The 20,719-nt window shown below is 49.2% G+C and overlaps 1 long non-coding RNA gene and 1 pseudogene across 2 annotated transcripts in view; one reads left to right on the plus strand and one right to left on the minus strand.

Annotated features, from left to right (window-relative positions):
• The window catches only part of LOC144111374 (uncharacterized), a 323,266-nt gene that overhangs the window by 65,597 nt on the left and 236,950 nt on the right, over window positions 1–20,719 (plus strand). The window lies entirely within an intron of this gene.
• LOC144110818 (uncharacterized) lies at window positions 13,425–19,308 on the minus strand (annotated as a pseudogene). Its single transcript, XR_013309928.1, has 9 exons — window positions 19,250–19,308; window positions 18,352–18,456; window positions 17,351–17,435; window positions 16,963–17,124; window positions 16,312–16,459; window positions 15,993–16,003; window positions 15,417–15,588; window positions 14,523–14,608; window positions 13,425–14,134 (listed from the first exon to the last, which is right to left on the minus strand). The product of XR_013309928.1 is annotated as an uncharacterized LOC144110818 (transcript).

Consider the following 20,719-nt stretch of genomic DNA (forward strand, 5'->3'; position numbering starts at 1 on the left):
CCGGAGTCCGCGGCGCCCGCGACGGGGGTGTTCGAGAAGTCACGGGCAGCCTCCGCGGTCGCACCCGCAGGAACCGGAACCACGGGCGGGCTCGGAGCGGCCGCTGTCGACTCCGGGACCAGCGACGAAGAGGACCCGGTGGCAGGACCCGAAGGTCCCGCGAAGTCCGCCGCCACGTCGGGCGGCACGGGCCGAGGCACAGCGGGAGGCTGCGCGGTCGGAACCTCGTCCGGGACCTGGGCGATTATGGCGTCGCCAGCCTCCGAGAATGGGGAATCGGAGGGGTCCGACGGCACCCTCGAAGCGCTCGAGCCCGAAGTCGCGGTCGGTGAAATGCGGTGCAAAGTCACGATAGGGAAATTCGCCCGTGTGGGCGACGCAGGGGAGGGAGAGCTCGAAGCGCTCATGGTAGGGCCGGAGGGTGTAAAAATTGCCGACCACCAACGGGACAGCGCGGGGCCGGGCTCAGGCCCCAATCGGAGTCTCATTCCCGGCTAAAATCGGAAAAGTAACAGCAAAAATAAAGTGGAATGAGAAGTAGCCTGTACCTGCAGAGCATCACCAGGCTTAAACCAATCAAAGAAAAACGAACAGGGCCGAAATGGCCAAAGAAGTAATTTGGTATAAAAGCCAATTGAAAAAATAAAATGGTGGGCACGGTAGACGCGATGGTGTCCTAAGGGCGCAACGAGCACAGAGGGATGATAAAATCCCCGCGCGAGCTGATTTATTGATGAATAAAGTTTTAATAAAAATATGATGGTGCCCAGAATGAAAAAAGAACATGTAAACACACACACACGAAAAAAAAAAATAAATAAAATGATGAGAATGAACGAACAAAGCAGATGACAGGGACTCGGGCAGCAGGAAGTGTGTCAGGATGATCTGAAAAAGGAGGGAAAGAAGATACACAAGAAAAAAGAGAAAAGTGCACACAAAATCTGCCCCGACAGGACAGAAAATGAAAAAGACAAAAAATCTGAAATGCAAACACATTCACTCAAAAGAAAAACGGCAAAGCACACAAAAACACACATACTAGAAAACACTTTCAAACATACCTAAAAAAAACAAAACAGCAACAAGAAAATAAGAAAATGAGATAAAGAAAAAATAAGGAAAGGTATAGAAAGAAAACACATTCACACACACTCCAAAAAAAAAAAAACCATTAAAACTGAGGCACGTGGCCCCCGAAGGGGCGGACACGAAAATGTCCACCTCATGTGGCCAGAAGGGCCCCTCCGAGAAGCCACGAAACCCCAGCAAAAAGTGCACCGCATAGATGCACAGCACAAAAAGAACAGTGCACACAGGCACTGATGTGCACTGCATAACAGTACTCAAAAAGAAAGAATAGAAAGGAAAGAAAAAAAAAACGAACTAAGCGAGGGCGCCTCTCAGACGCGCCCTCGATAAAGTGAGGCACAAAAATGTTTAATAATACAAAAAACAGTGCACACAGTCACTGATGTGCACTGGAGAACAGTATTCGAAAAGTTAGAAAGAAAGAAAAAGAGAGAAGAAAAAAACGAAATAGAACAGGACGCCTCTCAGACGCACCCTCGATAAAGTGAGGTGCAAAAATAGACACATAATAAAAGACTGCGCCTAGTGTCTGCGCACGCAGGAGTGCGCAGCTGCAGCCGACACTACAAATGCATATAAAAAAAAAATAAATAAAAACACAATGCGTTAAGAACTGTTTTCACGCAAAGAAGGCAAAAAAGGAGAAAAAACAACAGAAAAAATAAATAAAAAAATAATAATAAGAATAGCGCACGAGCAGTAGAAAAGGCTCAGATGGAGCCTAAAAAAAAATAAAAAACTAAAGCGAAAGACTGAAGGGCCTCGTGAACCAGCGCTATTACAATGCGAAAACAAAACAAAAGCATAAGAAAACAGTGTGCTGGTGCAAAGAGGCGGCTTCAAAATACAGGAATAAATGAAAAATGTGCAAGACACACACAGAGTAAAAAAAAAAAACTAATGCATGAACAGTGATACCAAAGCATAAAGGAAACAATCAAAGTAGGCAAAGACGAAAAGAACAGGAGATGTAGAGGTAAAGAGGGAAGAGACAAAAATAAAATGAAGAGGAGTAAAAAAAAAAATTATAGTCTACCTCGAACATAGTTTGGTAGAGCCTGGCTAACTGTGGCCACGATTTGTAATAGTAGGGCACAAGATCGGCGGTCCTCTAACCAACCACGCCAGTGGGAAACTGTAGGTTGGTTGTCCCGAGGTGGTGAGGGCAATCGTGCCACTAACGTGCGTGTTAGAGGACAATTAGTCAAATAATGTGGGACGTCCCCTACAGGGGCACCGCAAGGGCATTGAGAAGATGCCGCGAGACCAAATCTGTGTAGATAAGCGGGGAAGCGACCGTGGCCAGTAATAAGTGTCACGAGGGGACGCGGTGGTGGAAAAGAGTCGGGCAGGGATAGCGCATCCGGAACCCAAGTAAATATGCCAGTCCCCTCGTGATTCTCTCTCCACCATACTGCCCACTTTGATCTTACCACCGCATGGAAAATATGGCGAATACTCGCGCGCGAGCGAAACACTTGTCGCACACGAGGGGAGCGACTCGCTCGCGAAGCCACAATGTCTGCTAATTCGTTTCCTAGAACACCAGCGTGCGCCGGGACATGAAACAGAGCAAGCGGCCTGCGCTCCGCCACCGACGTCAGTGCGACCTTAATTCGGTCGATTTCCGATACTGTTGTTTTTAAAACGGCAAGGGCCGAAAGCAAAGACAAAGAATCTGTATAAAAGTGCACCGGCACCGTTCCCGGAAGGGAACGGACATACTGCACCGCCTCCTCAAACGCCACAACCTCTGGCCAGTATGGACCCGACGCACCTTCAACCCGAAAACGGCCGACCGCCCGGAGGCGGCCACGCGGGTCGAACGCCACAAAAGCGGCGCCCGCAGCTACAGAGGTGTAAGCACCATCAGTATAAACGTGGTGCGCCGGCGACAACGCCAAAGCCGCCGCCGCCCCCACGTCCAAACGACGGTGCTGAAAAGCCACAACCTCCGATGGATGCCGTGTGGAGACGTCGAACGGTTGCTGAACCTCGACAGCGCGAAACGTCCTCGTCCCAAAAGCGACGTCGCGCCCACGGGAAAAGAGGTCGAATTCCGCGTTTAGTCTATCGAGTTCGATCGCTAAAGGCGGGGCGTGCAGAAGGATCTGCAACGCCCGCGTACTCGTTGTGGAATAAGCCCCCGCCAACACCAAAAGCGGGGACCGCTGCACAGACACAAGGCGGGCGCAAAGACCCGAATGGGGACGCTCAGTCCACCAGACGGGCGAAGCGTACGCAAGCGTGGGGAGGACGACCTGGCGGTAAAGCACCCTCAGACGGGCAGGCGGCGGCGTGCCGCTAATCCGCAAGAAAGTCGCCAGGCGGGCGGAGAGCGTCTCAGCACGCTCCTTGAGCCTCTCTGCATGGGGAATGAAAGAAAGGGTGCGGTCGAAGACGACGCCCAACACCTTGACAGCGGACCTGAAAGGCAGGCGAACACCGTCAAGGCGGACTGCTGGCATTGTGTTTCCCATTCCCCTCCTAGGAGGAGAAAAAAGAACGCACACCGTCTTCTCTCGCGAGATGGTGATACGCGCACCCCTCGCCCATGCAGCGACTCGGCCGAGAGCATCGTCCGCCAAACGCTCGAGCTCCTTTCTATTGGAACCAGGCACAAGGACGACGACGTCGTCCGCATACGCCTGGAGCGACACACCCTCCGGCATAGGCACCGCCAAAAGGCCACGCGCTACAACATTCCACAGCAGGGGAGACAGCGGGGATCCCTGCGGACTGCCCAAGGTGGGACGCGCAACCGCGTCGCCCGCAAAAGAGCGGTACACCACCTCACGGTCAGATAGAAACGACCGGAGCAGCGCGCAGAGATTTCTCGGACACCCCCAGTCACCGAGCGAACTCAGGACCAGCGGGTGCCAAACGCTGTCAAAAGCTCCCTGAAAATCAATGGAAATTAGCAGCACGTGCAGGCCGGCGTCCCTCAATTCGCGCAATTTAGAAACGAGAACGTGCAGGGCCTGAACAGCCCCCCGTCCTCTCGTGAAACCGAATTGTGCCTCGTGGTGCAGTCCGCAACGGGCAAGAAAATGATAAATGCGATTAAAGAGCAACCGCTCGAGGATCTTCCCCACGGCAGAATTAATCACAATTGGCCTATAAGACGTCGCCGCCTCGGGCGGTCTTCCGGGCTTGAGGAGGAAAATGATTCTCCCCCTCCGCCAGATTCGGGGAAAGTGGCCGAGGCGCAGTGCACTGTTATAGAGAAATAAGAAAAAATTTGGAAAACAGGCCCACAGTGCACGGAGCGCGCGAGGGCCGATCTGATCCAGACCCGATGCCGTCCCCATCCGGACGAGGGAAATCGCCATCTCGACCTCGCCAAACGAGAACGGCACATCGTCAGGACCGCCCAAATCGGGCCGAGCAGCCACGGCGCGCACTGCCACATGCGCAGGCGTGTCCTCGTCGGTGGCATCGCAGGACACTTGCTCGTCCAAAAGTACCCTGGCAGACTCCAACACGGACTCCGTCAAGGTGCCATCCTGTCTCAAAACGGGAGGCAAGATGGGCGGCCCGCGAAGACGGCCAAAAGCCCGCTGAAAGGGCCGGCCGTACAAGTTGTGAAGTGTCGCCTCTCTCGCAAGATCCCGCGCCGCCGCCTCCCGCGCCGCCGCAACGCGATTCCGAAAATCTGCCAGAGCCGCACTAAAAGTCACGCGGTTAACAGCGCGGACAAAGGGATGGCGCGCCCGCTGGTACCGGCGGCGCAGAGCACGAACGCGCTTTCGCTCTAACCGCAATTCTGGCGTCCACCACTGAACCGCACCGCGTGCGGACTGGTGGGGACGAAGCGCCGATGAATGGCGCCTGCGCATCTGATCGTAAAGTGCGTGAAAGCGGTTATGGGGTCACTGCGTCCAGCCGGCCGGGAAGGCGAGCTTCCGTGCAAGCTACACGCAGGCGTTATTTAAGCACGCAACACGTTTCCCCAACCCGTGGCGCAGAGTCGCAGCCACGGCAGGTCCGGACGAAATAGGCAACGGCAGGGCACGCTAGGAAATAGTTTATTATCCTAACGCGAGGTAAAGCACACTGCGGAAGAATTTTCTATCCGTAAAATATATGTTCAGCAGCTCACCAAGTCGTTGACGTCGACCGGCGTTGGTGTTCGGGGGCCGGCGGGCAGCGGAAGGGGTCCGTGGGGTAGTTAGGTCAGGTCCGGCGGCGAGAGAGCCCTTCCCGCCGCGCGATCACCCCTTTTTATCCCCTCGGTCATTGCCTCCCTCGCAGCAAATCGTTACCGTCAAGCTTAGGCGTGCTACCCTCTCCGCAGAAGGCGGCGCGCTGCCGTGACGTCACGTCAGTGCTGGGGCGGAAATGAGCAGAGTCGCGGGGGTGCCTTCTCTCCACATTCCTGGTGGCCAGCGCGCCCGTGTAGGTCACGGTCGCCGCTGGCACGGGGGACGAGGAGGGGATACCAGTGTATCCCACACGGTCCACCACAAGGTCTAAAGCGCGCGGCGAACGAAAATCGGCGCCAAGAACAGCGGAAAAGAAACGGGAACCCTGCAGAGAAGCGACGACACGAGAGAGACCCCGACCCGTCAAACCTCGCTCGCGAGGCGCATCCCCCAACCCCACACGGACCTCAATGTGTTGGTGTTCGGAAAACGTCTCGGTGGTTGCAACAGTCCAACTAAAGGCACCGAGCGCTAAAGCTGGACTGGCCAGTGTAACATCTATCCAGCTGTCCGTATACTTTGTAGTGTAGGTGGGTGGGGAGGCAGGGTCGTTAAGCACTAGGAGGTCGTTTGCAGTGGCAAAGCGCAACAGCTCGCCGCCCCGCGCGTCGCACATCCCTGGACCCCAAACTTCGTGTTTCGCGTTGAAATCTCCAGCCACCACAGCCGGTGTGTTGGGCGCGAGCAAGAAAACATGCGAGATTTCGGCTAAAACAGGGGCCATTGGGGAGTGCGGCGGCGCATAAATGCTGACCAAAAGAAAAGAGCCGGACGAAGCTGTGCAACTAAGTGCCACTACGCGAGAGGAGACATAGATCGGGAAAAGATCGAAGCGGGGACGGTGAGACAAAACCGCACAGCGCGGACCGTCGGAAGCGGCAAAGCACGCCCATTCGCGGGGAACAGAAGCAATGCTGCCGTCCCTGACATAGGGATCTGAAAGGATGGCAAAATCAAATCCTCCCTCCTCTAATCGGGCGACAAGGGCACCATTTGCGCGCCTGCAGTGATCGAGGTTGGCTTGTATGAAAGAGAACGAGAAATGGCTAGCCATTATTAAAAGAAAAACGAGTAAAAAGCGAAAAAACCGAATGAAAAAACAAAAAGTAAATACGACACTGCAGGCGCACAAAGGAGGCGCAAACTGTGTGCAAAAAGGTCAAAAGAAGGAAAGGCAACAGGGCCGAAAAGCAATGAAGAAGGGAAGGGACGTGGCGAGGAGAAGAAAATAGTAACAGAATAAAAGGAGCGGCAGGCGGGGAGACAGGGCACAAAAGGAGCATAGAAATGCAACAGGACAGAACAGTGGGGAACGCATAATTAAAAGGAAAGAGCGCAAAGGAGGCGCAAACTATAAGAAAATAAGACAATATAAGGAAAGGCGAGTGAAGGAAAAATAATAACTGAATAAAAGGAAAGGGGGGAGCTAGCGCACAAAAGGAGCATAGAGATGCTACAGGATAGAACAGCAGGGAAGGCGAAATAAAAAGGAAAGATTAAATGACTACGAAAAACAGTTTGGCAAAAGAAAACAGAGAACACCCTACCGAAAAGGAAAAAGGAAACACATGAAAAAACAAAGACAGGCAGGACGACCCTGGGCAGAAAAGCCCAGCAGGGAAGTGTGAAAAGAAAAAAGAAAAAAGGTGCAGAAGAAAGGCTAAGTGCCATAATCGGTTCTGGCACGCAGCCTCGCCACGCGCTCCCTCAAAAGGGGACAACTAGCCGCACCCGCAGGATGCGGGTCACCTTCACGGCCGACCCTCCTACACTCTGCACAGGCAACGGCCGCGTCTCCCGCACGAACCGAACAGGTCGCGGCGGCGTGATCGCCGGCACACTTTGTGCACACCGCGCGATCGGGGTTGGCAGATAAGGGACAACCGCGACGCGAATGTCCGTAGGTCGCACAGAAGGTACACATGGGGACGTGTAAGTCCTCGGCAACAGAGGCCGAGGACCATCCAATCACCACCTGACCCTTAGCCATGACGCACCGGAAAGTGGGAGGGTCTAGCGAAATGATGTGTGTTTTGGCACCGTCCCTCTGCCGAAATGTGTGCCGACGGCGCGCAGTGCGAGGATCGATTTGGAGGGCGGGATTTTTCGCGGCTATGTGCTCGAGAACCGCGTCGTCTGGAACATCCGGGTCAACTCCATAAACCCGGATCTGCGGTTTGCGCCGCTCCGCGACCCTAATCGACATGACTGCTCGCGTCGTCTCGTTTTGTTGGACTGCGGCGCGCAAATTATCTACTGTCTGGCGCTCTCGAGCCAGAACCGTTACACCCGCATTCGTCTGGCGCAAAGTGACGGGCCGATACCCGCGTCCTCAGGAACAATATTTGCCTTGAGCGTCGCAATGAGGTCATGAGGCGAGACGTTCGCCTCAGGCGCGGAAGAAAGGAAAGCGATGTGAGGTGTGGGGACTTGCCGTAGGGGAGAGGGAGACGCCGCAGGAGGTGACGCAGCAGGCTCCCGGGAGGAAGAGCCACGCAGGACGTCCGCAAACGTGTGAGGCCGCGAAGCCTCCACAGGAACCGGACGCACGAGGGGCGAGGCAGGCACCGCAAAGCGCGCCTCCGCAGCAAACGCCCGAGCCCTGGCGTCCGAACACTCCCTCCGTTCAGCCGACCACATCGCCCGAAGGACCTCGGCGCGTCCGCGGGCGTCCGAGGCCAAGGCGCGGTAGTCCGCACATCGAAGCACCAGCTCCCCAAAGAGCTGGGAAATATGGGTGCGGGTTTGCACAGGTATCTTATTCTTGTCCAGGTTCAAGAAGTTCGTGAGGCGATCTTGTAGGCGCGTCACCGCCTCGAAGTCGGGGAGGACCGAGAATGCCAGGTCCAAGCGAGCCGCGGCGTCCTCAGAGGCAGCCCCAGCACCAGGCGAAACAGCGGGCGGGGGCCGCGGCGCATCGCAGGCTAGACCTGAAACAAGCGACGCCGGGAGTGGGCCCGCAGACAAACCCGGGGCTCGAGGTCGTGGGGAGCCCGGGGCAGCCCCCGAAGATGACGCCGCCGCCTCAGCAGAAGTGCCGGAGACTGACCGAGACGCAGCAGGAAGCTGCGCGGCCGCAACCTGGTCCGGTAACGCCGCCAGAAGAGCGTCCCCGGTCTCGGAGAAAGGTGACCTTGAGGAGTCGGTCGCAACGCCCGGGTCGATGGTCGCGTCCGGGGAGAGCCGATGAACTACCACATGAGGTGAATTCGCCCGAGGGGGCGACGCAGAAGGAGGAGAGCGCGAAGCGCTCATGGCATTGGCAGCAACCGAGGCGAGCCCCGACCACCACCGGAACAATGCGAGGAAAGGCGCAGGGCCCGCAAGGGCAAGGCCCAGAGCGCGAGCCAAAGTCCGGGCTCCGCGCAAAGCGATGAAAAAACGCCGGCGTCCCAAAAAAGGGAGCCGGCGCGGTCGAAAACCGCGGTGAGCCGAAGCGCTAAACGCCCACCTGCAGGCCCCGCAGCAGAAGGCCGGCGCAGGAAACCAGGCCGGGAACCAGGGCAGGAACCGCGGCGGCAGGCAGTCGGGCCCGGAACAAAGTCCCGGACCACGAATGAGACGACCGCAGGTAGCGCCGCAACGAAAACCGGGGCCGCAGAAGGCGCCGCGAAAGCTCGCAGAGAGCCCAAGGCCGCAGCAGAGCGCCGAGGACCGAGAGAGGGACTTCTTTCTCCTCTTCACAGCCGGCGCAGGCAGAAGCGGCAGCCAAGGGCCGCGCAGGGCAAAAAGCGGCGAAAAAACCGCAAGCGGGCAGCCAGGACCGCAATGAGGAGGCCCGAGAAGGCAGCCCCAGGCGTCGAGGGGCCCCGCCCTCGGGGCGCAAACACAGAGAGCCGGCCTAGCGGAGAGCGCGAGCCAATTCGAATGCCAAGCAGCAGGAGCTCGGCAGCGCACGTCCGCTCAGTTCGAGAGCCGGCTAGGGCCCCGGAGAGCCCCGCTAGGGCAAAACCCCAGGGCGAGGGCCCAAGTCCACAAGCCCGTTCAAGTGGGAGAAAAAACCAGCCGCCCGAAGTAGCGGCCAGCGGTCGTGGAAGGGCGGAGAAAATGAAGTATGCGGCCCACATGAAGATGGTAGTAGGTAGGACCGCGGCCGGTGAAGAGCGCCCCTACCAGCGTAGGGGACGCAACCGCTGGGGGTCGGGCGACGACAAAGTGTCCGGACCGGAATGGTGGGGACAGCAGGCAGGGACGGGACCAGGATCCGCAGCCGGAACAGGCGTCCCCGAGGCTCAGAAAGAGCCAGAGGCGCCAGCAGCGGCAAAGAGGCAGCCGCGAGCAGCCACAGGAGGCCGCAGGCAGAAGCGGCCAAAAAACCGCCCCGACCGCCGAGACGGCGAAGACCGCCGCGTCCCAGGACCGCGGGCAGGTGGTGAATCCCGCAGTCAGGCCCAGGTCCGCGAACCGGGACCGCAAAAGGTGCCCCGAAAGCCCCAAAAAGGAGCCCGGGGCCGCAGCAGGGACGGGCGGGGCAGGAGGAGAAACTTCGTCCTCCTCCTCGCCGACCGTGAGCCAATTTGGGCCCGCCGCCACAAAATGCGGAAAAGCGCAAAAAAGTGGTTAAAAACCGCTGGCGGAGATGAATATCCGGGGAAAATCCAGTGGCAGGGGGGCTGGAGGACCTCAGGAACCAAGGCCTTCAGCCCCGGGACATCAGGAGCAGTGAAAGGCCCGGGCGAGGAGAGCACGAGCCCAAGGGCGGAGCCAGGCAGATGGGCAGGAGCTCGCTGGCACACGTCCGTTCAGTTCGAGAGCGCCAACTGCTTCTGCCTTACAAACATACTCAGTTATTGCTACGTCTTAAAGTACTAGTAGTAGGGGGGTGCTTGCACAAAACACTCAAGCAACACTGAAGGAAACAAAACAAAGCAGGTTAGATGCTGTTTTCATGATCTACTTCAATACACCGATATGAGTACATTGCTGATGAAAACATCGCAAAGGATATATAACAGCTTCCCGGAGCACTCAAAGCCTCAATACAAAATATTAGCTTCTAAATGAACCAATAACACTGTACTTACTTATTTTGACAAGCAGTGCATTTGTCAGGCAACTGTTTCTGAGCTGGAGCTGATCATTTTCTTTCTGGAGCCGCCTTATCTCCTCTTCCTTCTTTGCAAGAGAGGTTTCTAGCTCTAAAATCATGTCGGCATCTTTACTCCTTGCTGATTCATCAGGCTAAAAAGGAATGTATATTATAATGAATTCAAAATACATACTGCAGTCTATAAACCCCTACCAATCTTTCACGCAATCAAAAACTAGCGCAAAAACGCCCCTTACACACATCAGTACCATGAATGCCTGCAAGTAGCACATTAATCACTAGATGTAGTGCACAATGGCAGGGCTGAGTGACTGAAAACAGCATCATTGATAATGGAGGCCAGCACTTCTTTTGCACTTACCACATGATTTACCAATACACAAACATCTTTGTAAACAAAGGCGGTGCTGCGCTTGGCAGAGACGCGAAGTGTAGACAAAAAAGCAGCACGCCTACACTGCACCAGGCAATGCTGCGTTTGAAGCAAACTCACATGAGCAAATATTTATGCATGCAGTACTCTTGTGGTTAGAAGCATTTATGCTTACGCCTGGAGAGTGAATTTGCACTTTTTACAATCTGTAAAATCTGAATTACCAAACAGGGCCTTGCATCGCCTTTCTTCATGGCCGATACTTCGCAACAATTAACAACGTAGCTATGGCGGGTGATTATATTGACTGCTTAACCCATTCTCTTCCGCTCTTTCGTCCACGTTCTGCGCGCTGCTATCCGCGGGTTTTTTTGAGCGCGCGGCACGACCTGGGTCACTGCAGAGAACCTGCAATAACTTGCGCTACAAAAATAACAGCATAACCATTTTTGTTTTATTCTGCTCTCATGACATGGGCTTTGCTTGGGAATCTAGAAATGCGTTCGGATATGGTAAATCTTGAAACACTCTGGCATGTGAAAGGCGATGTTACTTTTCGCATTCCCAGCGGCTCTCACTTCTTTTACCCTGCACTTTACAACCACACATCTGCGTGATGGGTTTTCCTTCACTGCATTGGGAGGTACTTGCCGAGGAAAACGAGCCCATTCACAAGCTTCTAGGCGCATTGGAGATGGAGCTATGGCAGGTTTCCCCCTGCGCTTGTACCCGGCCAGTACAGTCTCTTCGACAATCTGTTCGACGACTAGATCTACTTTCCAGTCTGCGTAGAACATTTTTTTTCCCGGTTGCTTTCTGGTAGAGGACATAGCTGTTGTAAACAGCCAATTCCATCACATAGAAAAAAAATTTTTCTGTACCCTTTGGCGTATCTGCGCATTATTGGCAACGAAGCGAGCTGTTGATTTTGGCGGTCAACGCCCCCCATACCTTTGTTGTAGTCAACCACAACGCTGGGTTTTCAAATAGGCTGACCATCTTTCGTTTTCTTTCCTGTGTCTCTGAAGTCTGCAGCAGCACGGACTGTTGACAGCATAGTCACTGGTTTTCTGTCCTGCCATTTTGCAGCCATGAGTCCGTGGGAAAAAACAATGGAGCAGTCCCCCTTCTGCAGGTTGTTTCTTGAAACCTTTTGGCATGTTTTTGCGGTGCAGCCTCACTGTGCCAACGACGCTTGATCCTGAATCTTTGATGTGGAGAAACAGGGTTGGAGAGCTGTACTAATTGTCCACAAAAATAGTATGGCCATTCGAAAGGTAGTCGCCTGCAAGGTCGACCACAACAGCCTCGCTGCACAACATCCCAGCGGTAGCAAGCGACTTGTCACTTTTTCCGGTATAGATGGAAAACTTGAGGCAGTACCCTTGATTCGCAGATCTTGTAAAACTTTAGGCCAAAGCGTGCTCGCTTTGATGGATTGAACTGAACATAGCAGAGCCGACCTCGAAACTTCATCAGGCTCTCGTCCACGGCCAACTCCTCTTCCGGATAGTAGGCACTCGGGAAAGCCTCCAAAAAATATTCTAAAACTGAGCGCAGTTGCCTGGGTGTCCGGCTAGCGGTGGATTACCTCCGGCACAGCCCTGCCTAGCTCTCCGGACGACTGACAACCTGAAGAAACAACTTCCAGACCCTCGGAAATCTTGATCACCAATTTTAAAACCAGCGGCGCGCATCCCACGCCGGGGGGGCACTTCATCGCCAGTTCCACTTCGCAGTTTGCTTGAATGGCGGGATTGTCGTCGGTTGTCTTTTGCACAAAAATGTTTATGCCACTCACTTTGGATATGAAGTGGGGTAGTTCCACTACCACTTGTAGCTTATTGCACACGACAGTGCGGATAGAGTTCAGCCAGGACACAATTTTGCCATGTATGCTCTTTGGTGGATCATGTAGTGTGTATGTAGTTTTGAAAAGATGTGCGTCGTACATGTTGCCAATATGATATTCTATGTAAGAATGCGACATGCCTTTAGTTTCTGGCTGTGTCAGTCGTGTATCAGTTATTACAATTTCAACCAACTGTAAGTTTGGGTGCCACTTGGTGCCGTCCTCGAATGTCGATGTCATTTCTGCTATTGCGCGTACAACTGCATGATCTATAGATTTTGCATCTGAAATCATGAGTTTGGTCAACGAGAATCGCGTGCTGCAAGGTTGCTCACCGTCCTCGAGCCGAATCATTGCCTGATCCAAAGCCTCCAATTTATGTTGATAGGCATTTTTCTGCACTATATAAGCCGAGTATTTCTCAATAAACTCATCATGGACATCAGTTCTGCAGTGTTCCAAACATGAGGGCAACAATGCCTTCTCCCCTAAGTGTGTAAATGGCTTGTCGCATGGGTAGCACCCTAGGGATGTGTATATTAACACCCGTTTGGCTGGGGTGTTGCATCTGCACCCTTCTAATTGGGGTGCTGGGACCACACCCTTTTGCTAGGGGTGCGTAACCTGCACCCTTCAAGGTAGGGTGTTTCCCATACGGCAAGTTTGTTCCTGTGACAATTCCAAATTTGTGCTTAACGAGCGACTCCATAAGTCTTTCGCAAAGCAAAAGCTAGGAATTGGCACAGTATATGCAACTGTGTAGTGTTGCAAAGAAATTAGTTAAAAATGAAAAAAAGCACACATAAAAGAACCATATGGGTGGAAAATGCAACCTACTTTTATTCCACAGGCAAGACCATTATCCAGACATCCTCCACACCTTACTCCCAAGTCGGCTTGCAGCAACATCCTGCTTACTGCATCGTATAAATGGGTGAATATGAAGAATGTTTCTCACAGAACAACATGGAACAATATTTGATATCTGTACAGAAACATGACACCTCCCAAGCCTGCACTCCAAAAGCATGCTTGCGGATACTATAGTCTCTCACGCTTTATACCGAGTTGCTCAGCCACTGTGCAGAAATGGATGTAGCGCTGAGTTTAAAAAGCAGCTATAAAATGTGCCACTGAAACAAGGCACTTGTAGCACCCGCAAAAAAATTATTAACACCAAACAGCTGAGTTGGCTGACCCTCTTAGATGATGCCAAAGAAACTAGCACTTGGTTTCTGTTCCTTGCATTAAGCTTCTTGGAAGTCAGCATTTACCACTGAATGCTTTTTCACAAGTTTGTTTAAAAACTTCGTGACAACTGTTCGGGGTGTTGTCACGTTCATCTTTAGGTACAGGCGCTCCAAGACAACTAGCGTGTTAAATGCATCACTGGAATAACACAGGTTGAACAGCCAGTAGGCTCCAAGCAACACAATTAGTCCTTCTTCTGCATTGCACGTAGAAAACAGGCGCTTGCGTTCCACGACGAGGTAAAAGTAGTCTGCATCTTCAATCGACTCTCCAGAGTACAGTACACAAGGTGTGATTGGCATATCTTGACCCTGCAGTGAGAAACAAGTTTACAATTTAGTTGGCTAACTGCAGCAGTTTGTACTAGGTGTCTGGCTACTTTAAAGCTTGCATCATCCATAATGCAATATTTTATACCATTAAGATATCATAGGCCATAACAGGATTTATCTGATACTTTCAAAATAAATACACAATGGTCATTATTTGGATGTATGCATATTCATCTTTAAGAACTGCTCTTAAAAACCAAAATAAAGGCATCATCTTTGTTTGCATGGATAACAGAGATGTTGGATTCGAAGCAGTAAAAATGCAACTGGTGCCATTTTCTCTAAAAAAGAATGCTTAAGTTGTATTCACAAGTGGAATTCCCCGACTGGAAAGTAATCCTAAAAATATAAAGTTGGCAGTACTTACACCTTCTTGCACAAACATATCATGAAAAGCTTTTGGTTCTTTGACACTTAGGGCTATTATCTTCAAGGCTGCGAGAGAAAGGAGGTCCGAAAAAAAAGTGATCAAATATACCATCCAGCTGCAATACGAACTCGAAAAAGAAAAACCATGCCATGACACAGTTTGCCTTTCCCACATTTCGGATCCTACTGGTGACACATATTTGTTTCTTCTACTTTCTAAATATTTATCTCGATGATTATATTACTATTTCACACTGACAACCAATGCAAGAAATAAAAACATTTCCTATGCTTTTCCTGGGGTCAGTGGCTGTTGGCTTCCTCTAGTATTTGACAAGTGACATGAAATCCACACAACATTAGATAGCATACACTTTGCACTTGACTAGTTCATTTCTTTTGCAGAAACCTATGTCACTGCAATAAATGCTATCACAGGCTGTTTTTAACAAGTTCTCTGAGCTTGTCTTGCAACTAGGGCCACATTCACTCCAAAAAACTTAGCACAAAAATCGTGCAAAAATATTTGGCAGACATTTTTGAAATAACGTCATCCTGCAAGACACTCAGAATAGCATACAAGTTTGCAGCATTTACATTTGCATAAATATCTGCAAAGTCGAATTTATTGGATTTGAAAATGTTTTTATATATGCTTCTGAACAAGTCATATCACCAATTCTATATTTGTGAGGCAATTACATCGAAAATATTTTTTTTAAGGCACCAGTTATAATATATGTAATAATCTAAACATGAAAAAAAGTACTTTAAGTCACTTGGATGTCACTTCTGCTTTCATCCTATAAGTGAAAAAAATAAAGCACAAAAAGGATATTCTGCACATGTAGTTGAAATTAATTTTATACTTGATTTTAAATTCAGCACGTACGTCGTGTCCTGCTTCGTGCTGGGTCCATTGGTAATGTCGCTTGCAAAAGCTGTAGTATCGGCTCACTGCAAGCAACAGCCTCCTGTCATCCAAGAGCAACCGTAGCGTCAATGCCACGGCTGATGCAATCAGTCACATCCGACCTTATGAGCCGTTTGAAGTCCTCAATGAACTACATGAGAGAAAATGAGTTCATGCATATTGGTTTTAAGTTTATTACTTCACAGCACTATTAAGAAATATCAAACGTAATTATGGAAAACAAAATATTCTTAAGGAACAAAAATAAAACAAGGAAACAACAGGCGCTAGCCAACAGTTCGGAAAGAGGACTCGACTTGCTAAGCCCTCTTGCTGAACTGTTGGCTAGTGCCCGAGTTTTCCCCTTACCACTTGCTCATATGCTCTGTGCCCTTCAAAGAATTCCAGCTTCCAGCCCCTTCTCTATAATATTATGTAGCGTTTTTTGTGGGAAAATCATGCCATTCATTACATCATTGGTAGATTAGCTATGAAGTCTGTTTCTTGAACTAATGCAGTTAAAACCTAGCTCTTGCAGATAATGCAGCTCTTCACCTTCTGTGAACCTAAGCCAGTAAAAATAGAGTCAGTATAAAGTCTTGTCAATAAAGGCTAAACATGCCAGCAAATAATGAAAACCAGTCAGATTACCAATGATTCTAGTAATGTTCTTGTACCTTTCATGCAAAACTATCTTTTCCCGCTCTAATTCACCTTAATTACTAATTCTATCAGATGGCACCGTCTCGTGAGTAGTTAGGGCATGTGACGAAACATTTTGAGCTACAAAATTGTATTTTAGGTATCCTTCATGCATAAGCAAAGAAAAAGATTAGGCCCATCACTTACCCTTCAATTTTCATCGTTCTGATACTTTGCAGCCTGCTCTTTGCAGTCAGAGTCTTTCTCTCTCGCATGCCACTTTCATCAGGATCTCCTTTCTTTGCCTCAGCTAAAAGCCATTCTTCATGAGCTGCCAAGGTGGTGTCATCTTCTCCCAAAATGGCTGTATGCTTTATATCCTGGAATATTTCAGACAAGCTTCTAAACAATGAAATAGGTTCTTCTGGACCTCTGGATGCCTACTCCTAATACACCCTTTAAATGCTGACCTGTAATGTATGTTTCATGCAAGCTACATCTGCTACTATGATTTGATTCAAAATGTTGCATTCTCGGATTCGCACAAGTGGTCTTGATTTGCTTTCCAGCTTGTGAAATTGCAAAACAAATCATGACAATGTTTTCACACCTCCTGTAGAGTATGAATGTTTAGAACAGGAAAAGCTTGAAGTTTACCTTCATCGGTGCATACTAGTAGAAAATGGCATTAGTTTAAAATTGTTATGAATGACACATGATAAAGTGCATGCAGGAAAAGAAGAAAAGTATTTAGGAAGCATACACAATTAGTTCATTACGAATATGACCGAGTGCAACTGCATGTATACTTCCAGGATGCAAGGCAAATAATCCTGGTAAATAATGCTCAAGTGTCAGGATTATAACCCTAGAGGTTTCTCACTAGCTTTGGTCTTGTGTGCCTCTTCAATTCGGTTGAAGTGAAGCCTTGAGCCTGTTTTCTTTGTGAACCAAATTTTCTCTTGTTTTCAGCTACTAGTGGATCTTCTGAAAGCCGTCGTCGCTGATTCTTAAACTTCTACCGCAATGAAACTTTCCAGGAATCCTTTAAAAGAAACAGGACAAAATAAATACAAAGCAGCACTGTTCAGTATACACAGTTCAAAATGGCTCAGAATTGAAAGCACTCGACTGAACCTCTAACGTGCACAAGAATTCAGTGTAAGATTAAAATTATTCAAGGCAAATTGGCATGCCAACAAAGCACATAATACAAAAAGGAGCTACATCATATTTTGTAACACTGAAACACTCAAAGGGAGTTTCCTTACTGATCCAGTTCCCACGACGTCCGTCAGTTGTGGGTACTTCTGAAGGAGATGTGTAACTCTAGCATAGAAGTCCCTCGTAGGCACCCTGTACAGAAAGCAATGCTATTTTTAGAGACGAATGAAACATTAACTTAACATGTTTCTAAGAAACATTACAAGGAATGTTTTAAGCACAAATTTATTAGAATATGGCCGTTTTATTGTTAACTGGAATACCAAGGAAAATCAGAATGACTACCATGGTGGCAGAGCATGCAATGAAAAGTTTGCCGAAGACTGTTAAAATGTAACCCGTCGCGGCGGCTCAGCGGTAAGGCACTTGACTGCTAACCCCAAAGACGGGGGTTCGATCCCGGCCGCGGCGGCTGCCTTTCAATAGAAGCAAAAAGCGAGGCCTTTGTGTACTGTGCAATGTCGGTGCATGTTAAAATGCCAGGTGGTCGAAATTTCCAGACTCCTCAAATACAGCGTCTCTCACAGCCTCAGTTGCTTTGGGACGTTAAACCCCAATAACCAAAGTCGCCACTGATGTGTCCAGCACAACCTTTTTAAATTCAGTACTATGTGGGCATTATGCTAAATGTGTAGCCTAATTCATGTAAATTGGGATTTGCTCCCTGTAGCAAAATGCAACCCAATTAACTGGCGCTATTCATCATGTGTCTAAAGTAACGGTATATGACACCATATAAGGGTGGCCAAGACAATGCTCTAAGCACGATTTTTCTGAATCTTCAAAGGTACTTTAAATTGCAAGGGTTTACTGCATAAACATTTAATAACGTGAAAGTTTATCCACTATATATATTCACTTTGGCTACTTTGATTAGAGGCGCCATGAGTTGAGAAAATGAAATGTGCAAAATGAGGTTAACACTGCACACTGAAACAGAAATGCCAGTATGACAAGTCTGGAATGGAAAAATGTATAGCGTTTTACATACTCATGGTACTCTATGGGCCCCACAGATGCAACAATAAGTCATGCTTCCTTAACTTACACTGTGTACTTCAGCATAGCATGGAATAGAAGATCCACAATCTTTCTCTGCACAGATGAAGTCAGTGGCTTGCCAGACATGATTAAATCATGAAGTCCACCGAAGCTGGGCAATTCAAAGGCTTTTCCATTGTTGTCTGGAAATGGCAACCTAAAATATGATTTAATTTAACCCTTTGTATTTGTTTCCAGTAATCTTAGAAAGTCTATTCACTTTATGAAAAAGAATCCAACAAGAAAAAGTGGCAGGAAGACAGCATAAAATGGAATGCATTCAAAGTTGTCTAGCAATCCAGAAAATGTAGCAGAGACCAGAATTCAGATGTGCCGAGGATTAGAGGAGGAGGGAGGATTGGAAGCCCCGATGAGGGGCTTCAACAAGCAAATACTTTATGGCAGAAACCCAGCACTTTCAGCAGCTGGTTAGTGTATCATTTTCATATTACAAGGTTATTTAACTGCCGATATTTTTTCTTCCCTAATAAATTGACATCACAACTTCACATGTTTATGTGAAAAAAAGCGGCACACGCAGCGCCCCGATTTTTTTCTTACTACTGCTCTCATTTTCCTACAGCACTGGCACGAAAATTTTCCTGTTGTGCTCTGACAGGGAAGACCCTTTAGTTTTTAGAGTTCAATATGCATATCTGGACTTATCATTTCTGTTCATTCAACTGGTGCTTTAAACAGCCAAAATAGCTAAATTGCATTCAAGATGAATTTATTGAGGCATTTATTATTGGCATTATTGGCAATAGGTAAACCGAAATAATTCTTTAAACACAAATATTCTCATTAGTGCAAGTACAACAGTCACAAATTAGAAAAGGTAGTTAGAGAAAGCTGAGCAGCATAATGACCCCATGCATTTTAGTTCAAGCATCAAAAAAACTTACAGATCAAAGTGCACAGGTTCTTGCATTGGTTCAGCTCCAATGTTAGTGTGAGCAGGCATATCGTGTTCCATCTCAAGCACTGTGTTCTGAAGCAAGCAATGAGAAATGATATTACTATTACAAAATGACTGATAATCCTTCCTGATTTTTCAGCAATAAATACAACAAGTAACAAGCAACAAATAACTGCAAACATGTAATGACAACAGCTATTTTTGATATATGCATTTACTATGAAACTGGCAACCCAAGTTCTGACTTTCGCTTTTGAAGCAAAAAGCATTTTGGTCAGACAGTGCTTTCAATCACTAATTTTAAAAATGCGTAAAGAAAATGTAAACAATAAATAGGCATCCTAAATGCTTGTGGACAGAAAAAACAAAAAATTGACGGTGTTTAGCTCTAGTTAAACCTGGAATGACGCGATAGCTACAGCTGGCTGAGTGGAACTTGGTCACGTGACCAGCCACGGCGCTGCTCCGCCGGCAGCTACTCCGCACCACGTGACAGCGTGGCGGCGCCGCCATGCTGAAGGCTCGAAATGCTACCATAATGTAGCTATCACTACAAAATTGATGGTGGTTTAGCTGTGGTTAAACTTGGGGTGACGCGATAGCGACAGCTGGCTGAGTGGAACTTGGTCACGTGACCAACCACGCAACGAACCACGTGACAGCGTGGCGACACAGCCACGGGGTGGTGGCGCCGCCACCGCCACGGCGCTCCCCCGCTGAAGGCTCAAAATGCCACCGTAAAGTAGCTATCGCTACAAAAATATGAAAGCCAATACACCCAAGCTATACCAATGATCACCACATAAGTATAAAATTCACTTTTTTTTAAAATACGATGATGCACTCAATATTTCCCTGTATAATGCACTTCATTAGAAATTTTGTTAATTTCAATAAGCAAATTGTACAGACTGAGAAATGAGCAAGTATGAAGTGGTGTAATATATTGCACAATGACATTCAGGTACTTGCTGTTAGTCACATACCAAAGGCGGTGGCTCAGGTGGATGACCCGAAGCTTGAGTATCATTAATTAGTACAGTGACTTTAGCCATGTCAGGAATTTCATCTCCCGCTGCCAGGTCAACATATTCTTGAAAATCGCCATCCAAAATCTACGAAAAAATTCCAGTAAAGATTACGCCAACTGGTGTTTCTACATATTCAGCAGCCACAAAATGTGATTTCATGACGTCAAAGTGGTGGACTCCAAGCTTTGCACAACCCGCAGGAATGCCCAGGAAGCAAAAGGACGCTGAAGAATATGTCCTTTGTACTTCACGGCCAGCCGCACTATAGCGGCAATCGCTCATGTCCCGCGATGCAGCTTAGTATAGCGACGGCGTCGCCTAATATTCTCCGAGCTGCACCTCCACGAAGCGCTGCGAGTTGGAAAAAGTTTGCAGGATGATTACGATTCTCCCTAGTGCGAAATTTCGGCGCAGCTGTGTAGGTG

This window comes from Amblyomma americanum, chromosome 11, assembly GCF_052857255.1.
Source record: "Amblyomma americanum isolate KBUSLIRL-KWMA chromosome 11, ASM5285725v1, whole genome shotgun sequence".
Lineage (NCBI taxonomy): Eukaryota > Metazoa > Arthropoda > Arachnida > Ixodida > Ixodidae > Amblyomma > Amblyomma americanum.